Source organism: Saccopteryx leptura, chromosome 6, assembly GCF_036850995.1.
Source record: "Saccopteryx leptura isolate mSacLep1 chromosome 6, mSacLep1_pri_phased_curated, whole genome shotgun sequence".
Taxonomy (NCBI): domain Eukaryota; kingdom Metazoa; phylum Chordata; class Mammalia; order Chiroptera; family Emballonuridae; genus Saccopteryx; species Saccopteryx leptura.
Window position 1 is genome coordinate 103,062,906 of NC_089508.1, and position 17,000 is coordinate 103,079,905.

Consider the following 17,000-nt stretch of genomic DNA (forward strand, 5'->3'; position numbering starts at 1 on the left):
GATTTAAGCAGTACGGTTTTTGCGGTAGTTATAATCAGTATCTTGAACACTAACATTCAGGTATTCTCTTGCAAGTGGGTCTGTTCTGTGTGTTTGGATCATAACAGGGTGAGGGTGCGGGGAAGTATAAGGAACTACGAAAATGACTCTCCCTTCCATCCCTAACTGTAATTCTTCGACTCCACCTCTCAGGCCAAAAACGTGGGCTTCAGCGTGCTCCGCGCGGCAGCCGGCGGAGACCTGGCTCCACCTCGGCCTGGGGAAAACGCACCTGCGGAAGGCGTGGCCTCCTCCGGCCCGGGCGTCCCCTCCCCCATCACACCGGCACCGGGACTGGAACGGCTCAGGCCCGAGACACTAGTGCGGAAGTTTGCTGAACCCGAGGGACGTCGCGAGTGTGCTGACGGTCCGGAGCTGAGGGGCAAGGCGTTGGGAGGAATTCCCCGGAGGGCTAGACGCTGGTCTGGTTTCACCAATACTGTGGCAGATGGCCAAGGCCCCGTGTCGCGGGTGAAATATCCGTGATACCTTCTGTATTTTGCTGGGAGGACCAGTGCTCAACCCTAGTGGCCCAGCAGGCCAGCCGACTGGCGGAGAGGCCGCCTAGCTCATGCCAGCCAAGGTGCCTCACGGAACACGAGTAGCCCAGTCGCCTAGACCTCGAAAGAGCTGTGCTGGGCGGCCGGCAGGCTTCGCGGATCCAGCGCGAAAGACAGGACCTACATCCCGGCCTCGAGTCCCGCCACGGGTTCCATACCCAAGCTGCCCCGCGCGCTCATTTGCATGTCCCACCCGACAGGTAAACCAGGCAGCTCAAGCGCAGCTTAGAGATCCTAACAATCAACGTGCCCACCTCATGAGATGACCTTCTTGCATCGAATCCCCCCTAAACATCTCTAAGTCGTGGGAAGACACGCAATTTACTCACCATAAGTAAGATAGAATAATGCTTGCCGTGCCTTAAATATGCTTCGAACGCAGATAGAACTGTGCTCGCTTCGGCAGCACATATACTAAAATTGGAACGATACAGAGAAGATTAGCATGGCCCCTGCGCAAGGATGACACGCAAATTCGTGAAGCGTTCCATATTTTGCGCATTTGCCCAAAGGGGAAACTGAGGCGGAATACCGTGTGTTGCATTGAACTGCAAAATTGCAACTCTTTACTATAAAAATACTCTTGTAAGGCAGTCTGTGAAATGAAAACGAATACGAGCTATTCCTGCGTTATTTATGCCATTGTGTTGTCTTTTACAAACCTTAAACATTCTGAAATCGGTTTATGGTTTTGTCTCAATCAAAAACTCAAATGTACAGGTGAGTTGGCTTTTGTTCGCTACAAGACTGCCTGGCACAGAAATTGCTCAGTGAATCCTTACCTATTAATTTCAACTATTGAGTTACACAAGGTAATGAATTTTTACTAAAAGAAGTAAATAAAATTAGTGTTCATTTGTTGTGTCCACTTTGTTAACATTCTTCAGCTGTTTTAGATATGACTGCATTACCTCGTCTCAGACTGCGAGCTGCACAGAGGCAGAGACTGTTACCAAGGAGTGGAGGGGTGAGATCAATGTTGGCTGGCGCCTGTGGCAGAGCTACTGAAAACTGGCTGGGAGCGCCAGGCCCATTGAGATCTGCATTCACAAGTCTGAGACCGGTTTTGTACGCCTGTTTTTATCTGGCCTTTAAAAAGCACTCAAATGCCAGCTTATCTAAAACGGACAGATTCTATGATGGGAAATTCGGTCAAAAGTTCATTGCTCAAACCAATTTAATCAAAAATAAGGTGGAAGTTGGTGGAGGTACAGCTGCCCCTCAAGCAGGAAGATAGAAGGTTTCTTGAGTCCACTAGTAGAGCCTGAGAACAAGCCCAAAGGGGACCAGTCAGCTTCCTCTCCAGAGGCCCACGTGAGGACTCCCGACGCCCATTGAAACAGATGTACGAAGACCGAGTACTTGACGAACCTCCGTGTAGTTCACAACTTCAGTAGGTTACCGGAAGGGGTAAAAAGACACGCCCGCAGCATATTTAAGGCACGACAGACATTATCCTCTGTTACTTACGGTGAGTGAATTGTTTGTCGTCCTGCGACCACGGGACGTTTGAGGGGGGGGGGAGAATTCGATGCAAGGACTTCACCTCATGAGGTGGGTACGAGGATGGTTAGGATCGCTAGGCTGCTCTTGAGCTGCCTGTTTTACCTGTCGGGTGGGACATGCAAATGAGCGTGCGGGGCACCTTGGGTAGGGAGCCCGTGACTGGACTCGAGGCCGGGATGTGGGTCCTCAGTCGTTCGCTTTGCGTCCGCGGAGCATGGCGGGACGCCGAGCACGCCGAGGCCTCGGCGACTGGCACTTTCGAGGGTTTGGAGAGCCGGAGCGAGGACTCTCAGGCATTCGTGGTGCCGGAACAGCACCATACTTTTACGAAAGTCGTTTCCCACTTCAGTTTCCTCTGATGAGTATCTTAAAAAAACAACAGAAAACACGAAAATAATCAGCCATTAATTATCACAACTCAAAAAGTTAAGGTAGTTCCTTAATATACCTAATATTCACCGTACGTTCACATTTCTTTAATCCTTTCAAAGACACCTTTTATTGTTGGTTTATCAAGAATTCAAGCAAAGTCCCGTTTCCCAGACTGTATTTGGTTGCTTGTCTTCAGCCTCTATTATTCTCTAATGCCATCGCTCCCCCATTTCTCTTCACGCCACTGATTTAGTGGGCAAACTGGGTATGTGCCCTGTGGAGCGTCACCATTCTTGCCTGTGGCCCATTTCTTCCTGATGCTGCTGTTTAACTTCTCTACCTTCCATGTCCCTTGAAAACGCCTAGTTAGAGCTAAGGGCCCAGGTGGAGCCTGGCTAACTCTGTAAGCACGTGCGGTTCCTGGGCGGGGCGGGGTCCGGGGTCCGGGGGGCGGGGCGCGGGCGAGGTCCGGGTACCTGGGGGCGGGGTCCGGGGGGCGGGGCGCGGGAGAGGTCGCGGTGCGAGATCCGGGGGGGCGGGGCGCGGGAGAGGTCCGGGTACCTGGGGGCGGGGTCCGGGGGGCGGGGTCCTGGGGGCGGGGCGCGGGAGAGGTCGCGGTGCGAGATCCGGGGGGCGAGGTCTGGGAACCGGGGGGCGAGGTCCGGGGACCGGGGGGCGGGGTGACGTCCGCCGCCTGATCTCTCCGTTAGTTTCCCTCAAGTCTTTCACTTAATGATTTTAGAATACAGTCGTGGTGGGTGCAGGTAGCACTGGTGGTTTGTTGGTTGCTGTTTAATGCTTGGCTCCTGAGCTATCACGATGTAAACCGAAGGCGAAGGGGGTCCAGGTTCTGTGCTCCAGGGGAGGAAACGGAGGAAACAAGACCAGGAAACGAATGAAGGAAGAGTACCGCTGTGGTTTGAGTCTTTGGACCACTCATTCCATCCCAGTTTGGTGACGTGAGCCAGCAGCTGTCTCCTCACTGCTAAGAAGTTCTGGAGTCACTTCCGGTCGCCCTGAGTGCTGGGTCTCCACCTCGCGCGCAGTGGCTAGCCTTTAGCTGCGCGTGTGTAGAATCAAATAGATAAGAATAACAACTCCACCTACTCTCATCTCTGTTTGAACTCTGAATGAATGTAAGCTGATGCTTCTTTTCTGGATATTTTCTGAATGTTGTTGTCTGTCAGGCTACACATTTATTGAAAGCCTCATCCAGTAGGACAATGTGCTAGAGGCAAGCACATTAAAATGTAACGTCTTGGATTTCCTTACTCTTGTTCTCTCTTTACTTGTACACAGTTGTCTTTCCCCCTCAAACTCATGTGTTCCCCTACAGTCTTGTCCTCCTGTTTTTTTCCCCCCTAACCTGCACCCCGCCCATCTACACTGCATACTTTACGAACTGAACATATTTACCCAGTTCTGTCCCTTTGTAATTATATTCATGTCATCACATCACACATTTGCAACATTAAAACACTATTGGCTTCTGCCACACTAAACAATATTTAAGACTCAATGCTTGCATTTTGACAAAAACAATTCTTGCTCTTAACACTGCTTAAGTATATGTAAATCTCTAATCACTTTCTTATAAGGAGATAGTGTATTAACTCTTTTGGCAGTCATATGAGATAGCTGTTTTTTTCAGTTAATTTTTTGTATCCTGAGTTAAAATTTGACTCATATGAGAAGTCCCAATAGACATTGTAAACGAATTGACTTTAGGAGAGATTGATTTAAAAGATTTTTCTTAGCTTACTGATTTTTTTTTTTTTTTGTATTTTTCTGAAGCTGGAACCCGGAGACAGTCAGAAAGACTCCCGCATGCACCCGACTGGGATCCACCCGGCATGCCCACCAGGGGGCGATGCTCTGCCCATCTGGGGCGTCACTCTGTTGCAACCAGAGCCATTCCAGCGCCTGAAGCAGAGGCCATGGAGCCATCCTCAGTGCCTGGGCCAACTTTGCTCCAATGGAGCCTTGGCTGTGGGAGGGGAAGAGAGAGACAGAGAGGAAGGAGAGGGGGAGGGGTGGAGAAACAGATGGGCCCTTCTCCTGTGTGCCCTGGCTGGGAATCAAACCCAGGACTCCTGCACGCCAGGCCGATGCTCTACCACTGAGCCAACCGGCCAGGGCCCTTACTGATTTTTTAACAAAAAGTTTTTATTTTTATATTCTGGAATATCTGGGCTCTTACAATACATGTTGTCATCATAACTCCAACTATTAACATTAACAGGGGAATAATACAATTATCCATTTTTTTTAGGTAGCATATAAAAGTGTGGTGCATCATCCACTCAATGGCATTTTAGATCCAAAGAGATGTTGTATCTTGTTTTTCAGAGAAGGAAACGGAGGCTAAGTGCATAGTGATTTTTCCAGGGTAGTACTGGCACTGGTCCTACAATCTTCTGGGACCAAATCCATTGATTATTATACTGCACCTTGTAGTATTATAAGGTCACACTATTAACAATATGTGTCAAAGAAAAGAATGAAGATTTCAATCCTGCTGTTTTACAACCACACTTCTGGGTTCTGTTTATTTGACTGCACAACAGTTAAGTGAAAACTTTTTTTTTTTAATTCACATAAAGGGAGAACATTCAATGATATGACTCAGTTGAAACACGCAAAAACCACAAATCATCACCTCTTCAGGAAATTTGCTCTAATTAAAAAGAAGAAGAACTCAACCAAAATCCTCACATCTTCTTAAACAGGAAACAGATGAGTCCCTGAGAACGAGAGCATCGATGTCCAGCTTTGCCTGGTGTGACATTGGTGAATTGCAGCTAAGGAACAGAAGTTGCAACTGGGCTGCAGGTTGTAATCACCATGAGAGCTTTTTAAAATACCGATGCCCAAATACACCCTGAAAGTTCTGATTTAATTGTTTTGTTTCTCTGTCTCGCTCTACTGTGAGCTCTCAGCCTTCACAGGTCTGCTTCAGGCTTGTAAACATCCTTCTTTTTTCCTCCATGGAACACACTGTTTTTGACTCTCAAAATGACAGAACTTTACTGACTGTCTGCTTTCCTAATTTTAATATTGTTCTCTATTAATTTTGTGATTTGTCTCTGTTTTGTCTACAGCAATAAGTCATTGACCACTGTTGGTGGCAGTGACTGGGTATTTGGTGTTCTGGGCTGACCATTTGATGAGCTCTGGGAATAGATTAGTGATTTGTAGAGATCTAGTCTCTCTTGGGTGAGAGGCAATAGAGAAACTAGTTAGTTTTGCTTGTTTGCCTGTTCATCTATTTGCGTTCAAATCAATTAAGGATGTTGTGTGCCACCAAGGAGAACAAGTCTCTGATATCGGAACCAGTACATTTTTTTGTCCACTTCTCTGTTTACTCCTGACTCCTGACTAAAATTTTAGAATTGAAGCTATAAACTGTGTATATCTGTAATTCAGAAAGGTCTTTACCTCTTATTGTATGAATGTGTAATGTTTTCCTACATGTTTGACAAATTAAACTATAAAATATACTAAATTAAAGGAGCCTTGCTCTATTTGGCTTATGAGATATATAAGTGCTTATATAAACATAATATTTCTATAATTATCAGAAAATGAGGACTTAGAACTTCTAGATATAAAGTGTGCTAGATTTAAAAAGTTTTTAAAAAGAAACCAGCCCAGAAACGTTTTAAGATTTTAAGTTCAACTCATTTAGGTAAATCTTTGGCAAACTAGTTTAATTATTTGGTTTAATGAAAACAGCTCTGTCTTCTTTGATTTATCACTATTACATGTAATATAAGTGTACATTTTGATTATACTTGTGTATATTTTTCTAAACTTATACAGGTTTACTTACCAAATAAGCTAGTATCATTTCTACTCAATGCTTGCTTATGAAAAATACAAGTTTCATATAAGAATGACTCTCTGGGCCAGTCTCACTGCTTCTAGCAGTGGCTCTGTATATTTCTGGAATATAAATAAAGTAAGTAGGAGTTTGGTTTGTATACCAAGACCCCAGCTGCATAAAGCATTTACATATTTTTTCCTTTTTTTTTTTTTTTTTGTATTTTTCTGAAGCTGGAAATGGGGAGAGACAGTCAGACAGACTCCCACATGCGCCCGACCAGGATCCACCCGGCACGCCCACCAGGGGCAAAGCTCTGCCCCTCCGGGGCGTCGCTCTGTTGCGACCAGAGCCACTCTAGCGCCTGGGGCAGAGGCCAAGGAGCCATCCCCAGCGCCCGGGCCATCTTTGCTCCAATGGAGCCTCAGCTGCGGGAGGGGAAGAGAGAGACAGAGAGGAAGGAGAGGGGGAGGGGTGGAGAAGCAAATGGGCGCTTCTCTTGTGTGCCCTGGCCGGGAATCGAACCCGGGACTTCTGCACACCAGGCCGATGCTCTACCACTGAGCCAACCGGCCAGGGCCAAGCATTTACATTTTATATCTCGATCTACACTGTGATTTCACATGCCTCTACCAACTCGATTCATTCACATAACTGAAGGTTATTGTCCTTGCCTTTTATTCTCACTTTTTAAAAATGTACTCATTTTAAAGAGAGAGAGACAGAGAGAAGATGGGGAGGAGCAGGGAGCATCAACTCCCATTTGTGTCTTAACCAGGCAGGTCCAGGGTTTCTAGCCCGCAACCCCAGCATTCCAGGTCGACACTTTAACCACTGCACCACCACAGGTCAGGCACTGAAAGTTATTGTTTTGCCAGGAAATTTAAGCTTCAGGTCCACCAGAAAAACTGAAGCTATCCTTATTGAAATATTTGATAATATATCACTGCAAATAAAACATTCATCAAACAAATCTTCCTCTCAGATGTATTTCTGAAGGGGAAAAAATATAACTTTTTAGTTAATTATGTGTTTTGGATATTCTGCATAGATCCCTAGGTCTTATGGTTAGAATTTAAATCCCAGTTCCACCTCTTGGACAACCCACACCCTCTTGTGGAATAGGGAATAATAATAATATCTGCTGCATTTGCTTTTTGAGGGTCAACAGAAGGATCTATGACAGGGTTAGGGAACCTATGGCTCGTGAGCCAGGTGTGGCTCTTTTGATGGCTGCATCTGGCTCACAGACAAGTCTTTAATAAAAGAAATAATAACATGAAAAATATAAAATATTCTCCTGTATTACAATCCATTATTTTCCTACCACTCATGTTCATGGTTGCGGGTGGCTAGAGCCAATCAAAGCTGTCCTCTGGGACAACACCAAATTTTTGTTGGAAAATGCTTAATGTACACGGGTCGTTGTGAGGTCAGGAAGTAAACTTCCCTCCTTTTAATCAAGTAGTCACCTAGCTAATTGCAGAAACCTTTTTGACAAAGAAGATGGCTAAAAAAAAAAGATGAGGAGTATCGTATTTTTCAGCAGGAATGGACAGAGGAATTCACCTTTGTGGAGAGAGCAGGTTCTGCAGTGTGTCTAATATGCAATGATAAAATTGCATCGATGAAAAGGTCAAATATAAAGCAGCACTTTGACACATGCCATACTACATTTGCATCGAAGTATCCAGTGGGGAACAGCAGGAAGAAAGCATGTCAAGAGCTACTGTGCAGAGTGCAAGCTAGTCAGCAGCAACTCCATGTTTGGACCCAACAAGGTGACTGGAATTCGACTAGCTTTGCTAGTGCTTTAGCAATTGTGAAAAACGGAAAGCCATTCACAGATGGGGAGTATGCCAAAACTTTCATGTTTGATGTTGCCAGTGAACTTTTTGACGATTTTTTGGATAAAGACAAAATAATCAAATGAATAAAAGATATGCCTCTGTCAGCAAGAACTGTTCACGATCGTACCATCAGGATGGCAAATCAAATTGAGGCAACACAAGTGAAGGACATAAATTCAGCACCATTCTTTTCTCTCACTTTGGCTGAGTCAACAGACGTAAGCCATTTATTCCAGTTCAGCATGATTGCAAGGAATGCTGTCGGTGACACGCTGCTATGTGAGGAAAGTCTTGCTGTTTTGCCTATGAAAGAGACAAGAGGGGAGGATTTATTCAAGTCTTTCACTGAGTTCACTAAAGAAAAAAAATCTACTGATGGATAAACTTATTTCGGTGTGTACTGATGGTGCTCCATGCATGGTGGGGAAAAACAGAGGATTCATAGCGCTTCTTCATGAACATGAAAAGAGACCCATCCTAAGTTTTCACTGCATCCTACATCAGGAGGCGCTTTGTGCTCAGATGTGTGGCGAGCAGCTGGTGAGGTGATGTCACTGGTCATTCGGGTGGTCAACTTTATTGTTGCCTGAGCTTTAAATGGTTGCCAGTTTAAAACACTGCTGGATGAAGTTGGGAATAATTATCCTGGTCTGCTTCTGCACAGCAATGTGCGTTGGTTGTCAAGAGGGAGGGTGCTCAGCCATTTCACGGCTTGTCTGAGAAAAATCCAGACTTTTATTGAAATGAAAAACATCGAGCATCCTGAGTTAGCTAACACTGAGTGGCTCCTGAAGTTCTACTATTTTGTGGACATAACTAAACATCTGAACCAACTCACTGTGAAAATGCAAGGCATTGGAAATACAGTCTTATCTCTTCAACAAGCAGTGTTTGCATTTGAAAACAAGCTGGAACTCTTCATTGCTGACATTGAAACAGGTCGTTTACTACACTTTGAAAAACTGGAAAAGTTTAAAGATGCATACACAGCAAGTGACCCTGCTCAACATCTTGATCTCCAGCAGCTAGCGGGCTTCACATCTAATCTCCTGCAGTCATTCAAAGCACGCTTTGGAGAATTTTGTGAGTGCACTCGTCTTTTTAAATTCATCACCCATCCACACGAGTGTGCAGTGGACAGTGCCAACCTGAGTTACATCCTCGGTGTCTCCATCAGAGATTTTGAGCTACAAGCTGCTGACCTAAAGGCCTCAGACATGTGGGTGAATAAGTTCAAGTCACTGGATGAAGATTTGGAAAGACTTGCACGACAGCAAGCAGAGTTGGCGGGCAAACACAAGTGGGGAGAAATGAAAAAACTTCAACCTGCGGACCAGCTGATTGTCAAAACTTGGAATGTGCTTCCTATCTCATGCCACACACTGCAGCATGTGAGTATTGCTGTACTGACAATGTTTGGCTCTACATATGCATGTGAGCAGTCTTTCTTACATCTAAAGAACGTTTAACGGATGGAAGTCTCAACACCTGCATGAAGCTTAACCTCACCACATATCAACCAGCCTACAAAGCCATCAGCAAAACCATGCAGCACCAGAAGTCGCATTAATGGTAAGAAGTACTTTATTCATCATTAATAACAGCATAACAATGTTATTAAAAAGAATTCAGAGACTTATTGTACTTTAAAAGTGTTGGTCTTACATAAAATGCACACATTTACTTGTATTTAGTGTTAAACATATTGTATGGCTCTCACAGAATTACATTTTAAAATATGTGTTGTTCATGGCTCTCTCAGCCAAAAAGGTTCCCAACCCCTGATCTATGAGAAATGCTTGGGAAAGTATCTTGTGCATTGCAAAGCTCTGCAAGTGTGTAAATAGCTGTTGTTGCCATGAAAAGCTTTCTTAGTTTAAGGTCTGCAGTTTGAATATTTTTACTCATTAATTCAAGAAAAGCATTTGGGTATTTGCATCACAGGCCCTCACTACATCCTGAAGAGCATCTGCCTACAACTCTTAAACTGAGAATGCAACCCAGTATACATTGGGTGTTACCTTGGAAACTAGGAGATTTAAAGATATTGGAAAGGAAATAATGTAAATAGGAGGAAAAGCACACTTAAAGCCAATGACCTTTGTCCCCTCAAAGACTTAAAATATTAGGCACCTACCTGTTTAAACATTCCTAATCATTTTTTTTAATCCCAGAGTATGTACATTTGGGTTATTGTTATTAAATAAATGATGAAAATGAGAGGGAGAAAATATGTTACACTTTGAGGAAGTTAAAACTTACAAGTTATACTACTTGTATCTGTAAAGTGGTCTGCAATGGGGGAAGGTCATGTGAGGAACCCAGACCCAGGAACTTTGGCTGGAGCCACCCTCACTCATGCGCACCAAAAGAAACTTCCCAGGAGTCCCTTGTCCCTTGGAAAAGAGCGACTGTCCATCAGCCAGTGAGATTTCACCACGTCATATTAGCTCAACCACCCTACAGACCCTTTAAATATTCCCCACGTGGGTCACCTCATGCAACTTCCTTGGCCTCTGTTTCCAGGACCAGGGAACATTGTCGGGTGGGATGCGCTGTACTAAATAAAGCTTTTACTATTCCACACTTTGTGGCTATACCCCTTCCTTCTTCCTCAAAGGGGCAAAATACCTTACATTTGGTGCCGAAACCTGGGAGGAGTCAGAAGTCCGCAATGACCGCTCCTCTCTCCTTCCCCTCCAAGAAAGAACCAGGACCTCTGACCTTCCACCCACTTCAGCGCACGGTGTGGTAAGTGCCTCCAGCCTCCTCTCAGTTCTTTCCACGGAGACTCCCTGTCTGAAACCGCAGCTGCATCAGGAACCTCTTTTCTGTTTTGTTCCGAGTGCGTGTGTGCCCATGGAGACATCCCGAGCACATCCACTTTACTTATCCGTCCAGTGGCCAGAACGTGAGTTGTGGGACGCCAATTCTCATCTCTGACCACTCCGAGGACTGAGGGCAGCTATAGGGGCACAGGAATCTAAACCTAATCCAAAGACACTCCTGGAATAGCCTTATCCAAAATCCCTCCCTCCCTAAAGAAGAAGAAACTGTTCTTCTCCACTGTGGCCAGGCCACAGAACCCACTGGATAATAGAACCAAGTAGCCTCCTGAAGGGACTCTCAGTTTTAACACCCTCACCAATTTATCGCCAAAAGAAATGGGAACTGGTTGGAGATCCTTTACATTCAGGGCTTCTAGTTATTCGCACTCCCATCCTAATCTCTGTGCCACCTGCTACATGGCACAGGCGCTTTTTTGGCCAGAGAAACCTCACCTAAAACCTCCGCTTCTAATCTTTTCTTCTCTGCCAAACCCCAACTCTCTCCCCCTCCTGCCTGACCTCCAGGGGCGCCCCTCTCTCGGGACCCCTCTCTGATCCCTCTGCGGATCTCTTCCCTTCAAAAGCCCCCTCCCCTCCCTTTGCAGAATCCTGTTTCTCATTCACCTGCAAATACCAGTCTCTCTTTCTTCTTCTCCTCCTCTGCTGGCCAGGGGCCCTTCCCTTCTCCACTGTGTTCTTAAGCCCCTCCTCTGCCAGGCCATTCTCAGCCTGTCATTGGCCCTTACACTGGTTTGCAGGACGCCCAACCCTAATCTTCTTATAGGAAGGCCTGGCCCTGTCCTGCCTCTGGCTCCAGTGTTTCTGGCCGGATCTGGATGCTGGGCTCTCCAGGAACCCCCTTCTCTTATTCTCAACCCTCAAACCCCTATCCAGGACCTGTGAACATGGCATTTAAAGTTTTTAATAATTGCGACTAGTAGGAACAGGCCAAGGCTGTTTGCTAGACCTGCATGCAGCAGAAGGTAACGCTCCAAACCCAGACTCTTGTGGCAGCCCTGAGGCCGGCAGTGCAACAGGGGCAAGGCACAGGAAGTGCCCGACCCAAGTTCAAGCCACAAAGAGGAATCCCACCAGCAGCTTGCTTTAAATGTGGCAAGAAGGGTCATTGGTCCTGGCAGGGCCCCAGCATGCGGCTGCCCACTGAGCCCTGCTCTAACTGCAAGCAGCCCGGTCACTGGTAGAGCGATTACCCCTTTGGGCAACAGGCTTTCCTCAGCGTCTCTATGTGGAGGACAAGCCACTCAGATGGGAGGCCAAGCCAGCCAGACAGGCCCATCTCTCAAACTCCTAGACATCATGAATGACTGACACGGCCTGGACTCGGAGACCCAGATCATCCTCACCCACGCTGAACCCAGGGTAAGTCCATCTCATTTCTTGTGGACACAGGAGTTACCTTCTCTGATTTGCCATCACACTCTGGACCTCTAGTTCCCTCGCAGGTCTCGGTTATGAGAGTGGATGGGACCCCTTCCTTTCCCCTTCTTACGCCACTTCTGACATACAATTTTTCCCCTTCATATGCCACTCCTGGCATACAGTTTTGCCCAAGTTTGCTGGCCCTTACCCATCTCCGGCTCACCAAAAGGCTGGACCCTGCAGATCCCCCTATTACTTCTCTTTAAAAAAAAAAAAAAATCCTTACAGGACTGCATCCGTGAAGTTTCTCCAGTCACAGTCTAACAGATATTCCTCCCTACTCCCCTCAAAGCCACCACCTGTCGGTCTCTCCCTCCCCATGATGCCCCTAATCAGCAGGAAGTAGCCAGATGAATAAGTGGCACCCCTAATTAACACAAAAGATTGGAATGTAAGGTGGTCAGCAATGGGGGAAGGTCATGTGAGGAACCCAGACTCAGGAACTTTGGCTGAAGCACACCGAAAGAAACTTCCCAGGAGTCCCTTGTTCCTTGGAAAAGAGCGACTGTCTGTCAGCCAGTGAGATTTCACCACGTCATATTAGCTCGACCATCCTACAGACTCTTTAAATATTCCCCACGGGGGTCATCCCATGCGATTTCCCTGGCCTCTGTCCCCGAGACCAGGGAACATCGTCGGGTGGGATGCGCTGTACTAAATAAAGCTTTTACTATTCCACACTTTGTGGCTACGCCCCTTCCTTCTTCCTCAGTGGGGGAAAAATACCTTACAGTATCTACTTTGTACCTACTATTAGCCTATTGGTTTTGTCTAAGATGCTATCAACAGCCCTAAGAGTCCAAATGTAATTATCCAGGACTTCAGAGAGAAAGAAAAAAAAATCATCCAAGCACCCAATAGTGTTTTCACCAAAAACTTCCTCATCCTTGTGCTAATGTATAATTCTGGTTCATGGCTAAACACACAAACTGCTTTTTTTTCTGCATCCTTCATTGGCTCCTCTTTGTTATGACCCATAATTGTTGAAAACCCCAAGCCTTAGTGGTTGGATCCTGCTTTCCTCGTCAGTAACTTTGGGTAAGCTCAGCCATTTTGGGTTTGGTCTATATCTTACCTCTGACTTAGTGGAAGATGTTTACCTCCTCTGAACTCATTTAATCCATATTCCTGGGAGTGTGATTTTGTGATTTAGTAGGACTGGAGAGGAGCCCTGGAATCTGCATTTTAATAGGCAACCAGGGAAATCTGATGTAGAGCTCTGTAGACTGAGTATTACTGTACTCTCTAATTGCTGGCCTAATTTTTACCTTTGATCTTCATCTTTTATCTTGAATTCAGTGAGCCTAAAGCTCACTTTCAGAAGAGATACAGGTTTGTCTTCCCTGTCATAATGCCTAATTATGACATATATAATCAGCAGAGTCTTTGTTCTTCCATCTTCTTCTTCTTTCCTCCTCCCTCTTTTTTTCTCTCTCTCATCTAGTCATCCACTAAGTCTGGTTGGCTCTTCCACCCCAGTCTTCATTTACATTACATGTCAATCTCAAGGCCACCCCTCTAAAATCCCCACCCTCACCAACTCACACCTGAACTATCCAAAAGTCTTTCCGTTTTTCTCTTCCTGCTCTCATCTTTTATTCATATATTGACTCTCATTTTGTACAAACGTCATTTTCACCACGTCACTCACCTAATCAAGAATAAGTAGTAGCCTTGGCCGGTAGGCTCAGCAGTAGAGCATCTGCCTGATATGTGGAAGTCTTGGGTTCTATTCCTAGTCAGGGCACACAGAAGAGCCCATCTACTTCTCCACCCCTCCCCCTCTCCTTCCTCTTCGTCTCTCTTCCCCTCCTGCAACCAAGGCTCCATTGGAGCAAAGTTGGCCCGGGCGCTGAGGATGGCTCCATGGCCTCCGCCTCAGGTGCTAGAATGGCTCCAGCCACAACAGAGCAACGCCCCAGATGGGCAGAGCATTGCCGCCTGGTGGGCATGCCAAGTGGATCCTGGTTGGGTGCATGCGGGAGTCTGTCTGACTGCCTCCCCACTTCTAACCAGAAAAATACCAAAAAAAAAAAAAAATATATATATATATATATGTGTGTGTGTGTGTGTATGTATGAAGTGATTTTTCAGTCACCCATATCAGAATTGAACTTCTGTCCCTACTATTTTATGTTTCTTATAAACTGTGCTCTTTATTATTCCAAAATTGTATTTTTAGTATCTTAACAGTCCATTAACAGTGCCTACAGTCCATTATTTAGGCATAATTTTTTTACTCTTACATTTGAGTATATATTCTCAAAATCTATTCATTATAAACTTTTATAGATGTAGAACTACTTTGTTAATGGGAAATTTTGATGCACTGACTACATTATTATAAATCCCTTTCCACCGGCAAGGGCCAGAGAGGAAACCAAATGGACTGATGAACTGATTGGATGCAGACTTACATTCTTCTGTTTTATCAGAGTTAAACTTCCCTTTGGTGGTTTTCTTAGATTAAATTGGATTTCTTTTACTCAATGAACTTTGACCTTGAACTTTTAGAAGCAGCACCTTTCAATATATTTATTGGTAAAGTTTTTCTAGACACAGGCAGCCAAAATTTTAAGTCAAAATATAGTCAATATTAAAAAATATTGCTTGTCCTGAGCTGTTGTATACTTAACCTGAATTTACTAAGACAAAACTCTGGCATGTTTTGAAAATTAGAAATAATTACCTAGAGATTCAGGAGCGTTAGATAGCTGGTCTTTAGCATAGCAAATCTTTTGCTCTTCTTATTCCAGTTCTTTGATGTCTCTTGTAGTTAAGGAGAAGCTCAAGTTGGAAATGGTTTAAGTACTTGATAAGTCAACATGTTTCTTTTCAGAGCACTCGTCATTGAGGTTAGCCACTGTCTGCCACCTTGAGGAAGACAATTCTCAGCCTCTTCCCACTACAGCATAACTGCCCTAAGGGATACCCCTCTTTCTGACAATAACAGAGGTGTAATAAATTAGTTCTGAAAGGATTTCTCCCTTTTCTCCTCTCTAGGCAAGGTGGGCATTTGAGAAGTTTCTCAGGTGGTTCTAAAACTGCTGCCCATTTTCCACTGGGAATCTTAGCTTTCAAATCTCCTAATTGCTTCTTCTTTAATATAACTAAAATTTATTGCCTTGATTTATTAGTTTTTGAAAGATTTGTGGTAAAATGTAAGTTTGTATTTTTAGTTCTGAAAAAGGTATTGCGATTCTATCACTTTTGCTTCATATAAATATATGCTTACAAGTTCAAGATTGTTATATCTTCTCAGGATGTTTCTAACTTTAGATAGTGTAACTCTACCTCTGCTAATGCTGCAGCATCAATTTTTATATTGTCTGATATTACTCTTCCTAAGTATGTTTTTTTTTTAAACATTTGCTAGCCATATCTTTATTTTCAAACCTTTTAAAAGTTATTTTCTTATAAATAACATAGTTTTCTTTTTTTGGTATTTTTTCAAAGTTAGAAGCAGGGAGGCAGTCAGACAAGACTCTCACATGTGCTGGACTGGGATCCACCTGGCATGCCCACCAGGGGGTGATGCTCTGCCCATTTGGGGTGTTGCTCTGTTGCAGCAGGAGCCATTCTAGCGCCTGAGGGTGGAGGCCATGGAGCTGTCCTCAGTGCCCGGGACAACTTTGCTCCAATGGAGCCTTGGCTGCCAGAAGGGAAAAGAGAGAGAGGAAGGAGAGGGGGAAGGGTAGAGAAGCAGATGGGCGCTTCTCTTGTGTGCGCTCGCTGGGAATCAAACCTAGGACTTCCAAATGCCGGACTGACACTTTACTGCTGAGCCAACTGGCCAAGGCTTGTTTGCATTTCTTAAAAAAATTGACCCACTCTCTTTTCCCTTTTTAATAAGTAGTTTAATCCAGGGATCAGCAACCGTTTCTTCTAAAGGGTGAGATAGTTAATATTTTTGGCTCTCTGGGCCATACAGTCTCTCTTGTAATTACTCAGAAATAGACACTGACAATACATAAATGAATGGGCATGACCAGATTTGCTTGCCAGGTATAGTGTGTCAACCACTCGGCTTAATCCATTTATATTTTTGTAATTGATAATAATCTGGATTTATTTCTACCATTGTATTTTGTGTTTTCTGTTTACCATCTGAATTACTTACAGCAGTGCTAATTGAGGTTACACATTGTAAAGCCAGTAGCCATGGCCACTATCACAGCCGCCTGGCCAGTGCAGGTTCACATTAGATTCGGACAGATGGTAATGAAACAACAGAGCCAAAAACTGGTGGGCCATTAGCTTTAATCTTAGCTTGCACTTGGTGGGCAAGTAAAAACACACACTGGGCTCCAAAACCCACTCATTCAGTGCTCACAAAGCTACTGACTTATCTGAGTTTTCCTAGGATCAAAGGTTTGTACCTCACCAGCCTTATTCACCTGTTTCCCATCTCCTTCTCTCTGCACAAACTGGCTTCTCCTTCAGCACTCCGCCATCTTGGCTGCTTCTTTTGGCCTCCTCCACGTGGCCTTTCTCTGCTCTCCTCTCTAATGCTAATCTCAGAAACCAAGAGAGAACAAGCTCCCAGTCTGCCCCATTTTATAGTGTAGAAATCAACATCTTT

The 17,000-nt window shown here is 44.9% G+C and overlaps 1 non-coding gene across 1 annotated transcript; it reads left to right on the forward strand.

The window, feature by feature from the left end:
• Positions 1-989: 989 nt before the first annotated feature.
• On the forward strand, positions 990-1,096 carry LOC136377755 (U6 spliceosomal RNA). The gene has a single exon (XR_010746388.1). It is a non-coding gene; the product is annotated as a U6 spliceosomal RNA (small nuclear RNA).
• The last annotated feature ends 15,904 nt before the right edge of the window (positions 1,097-17,000 follow it).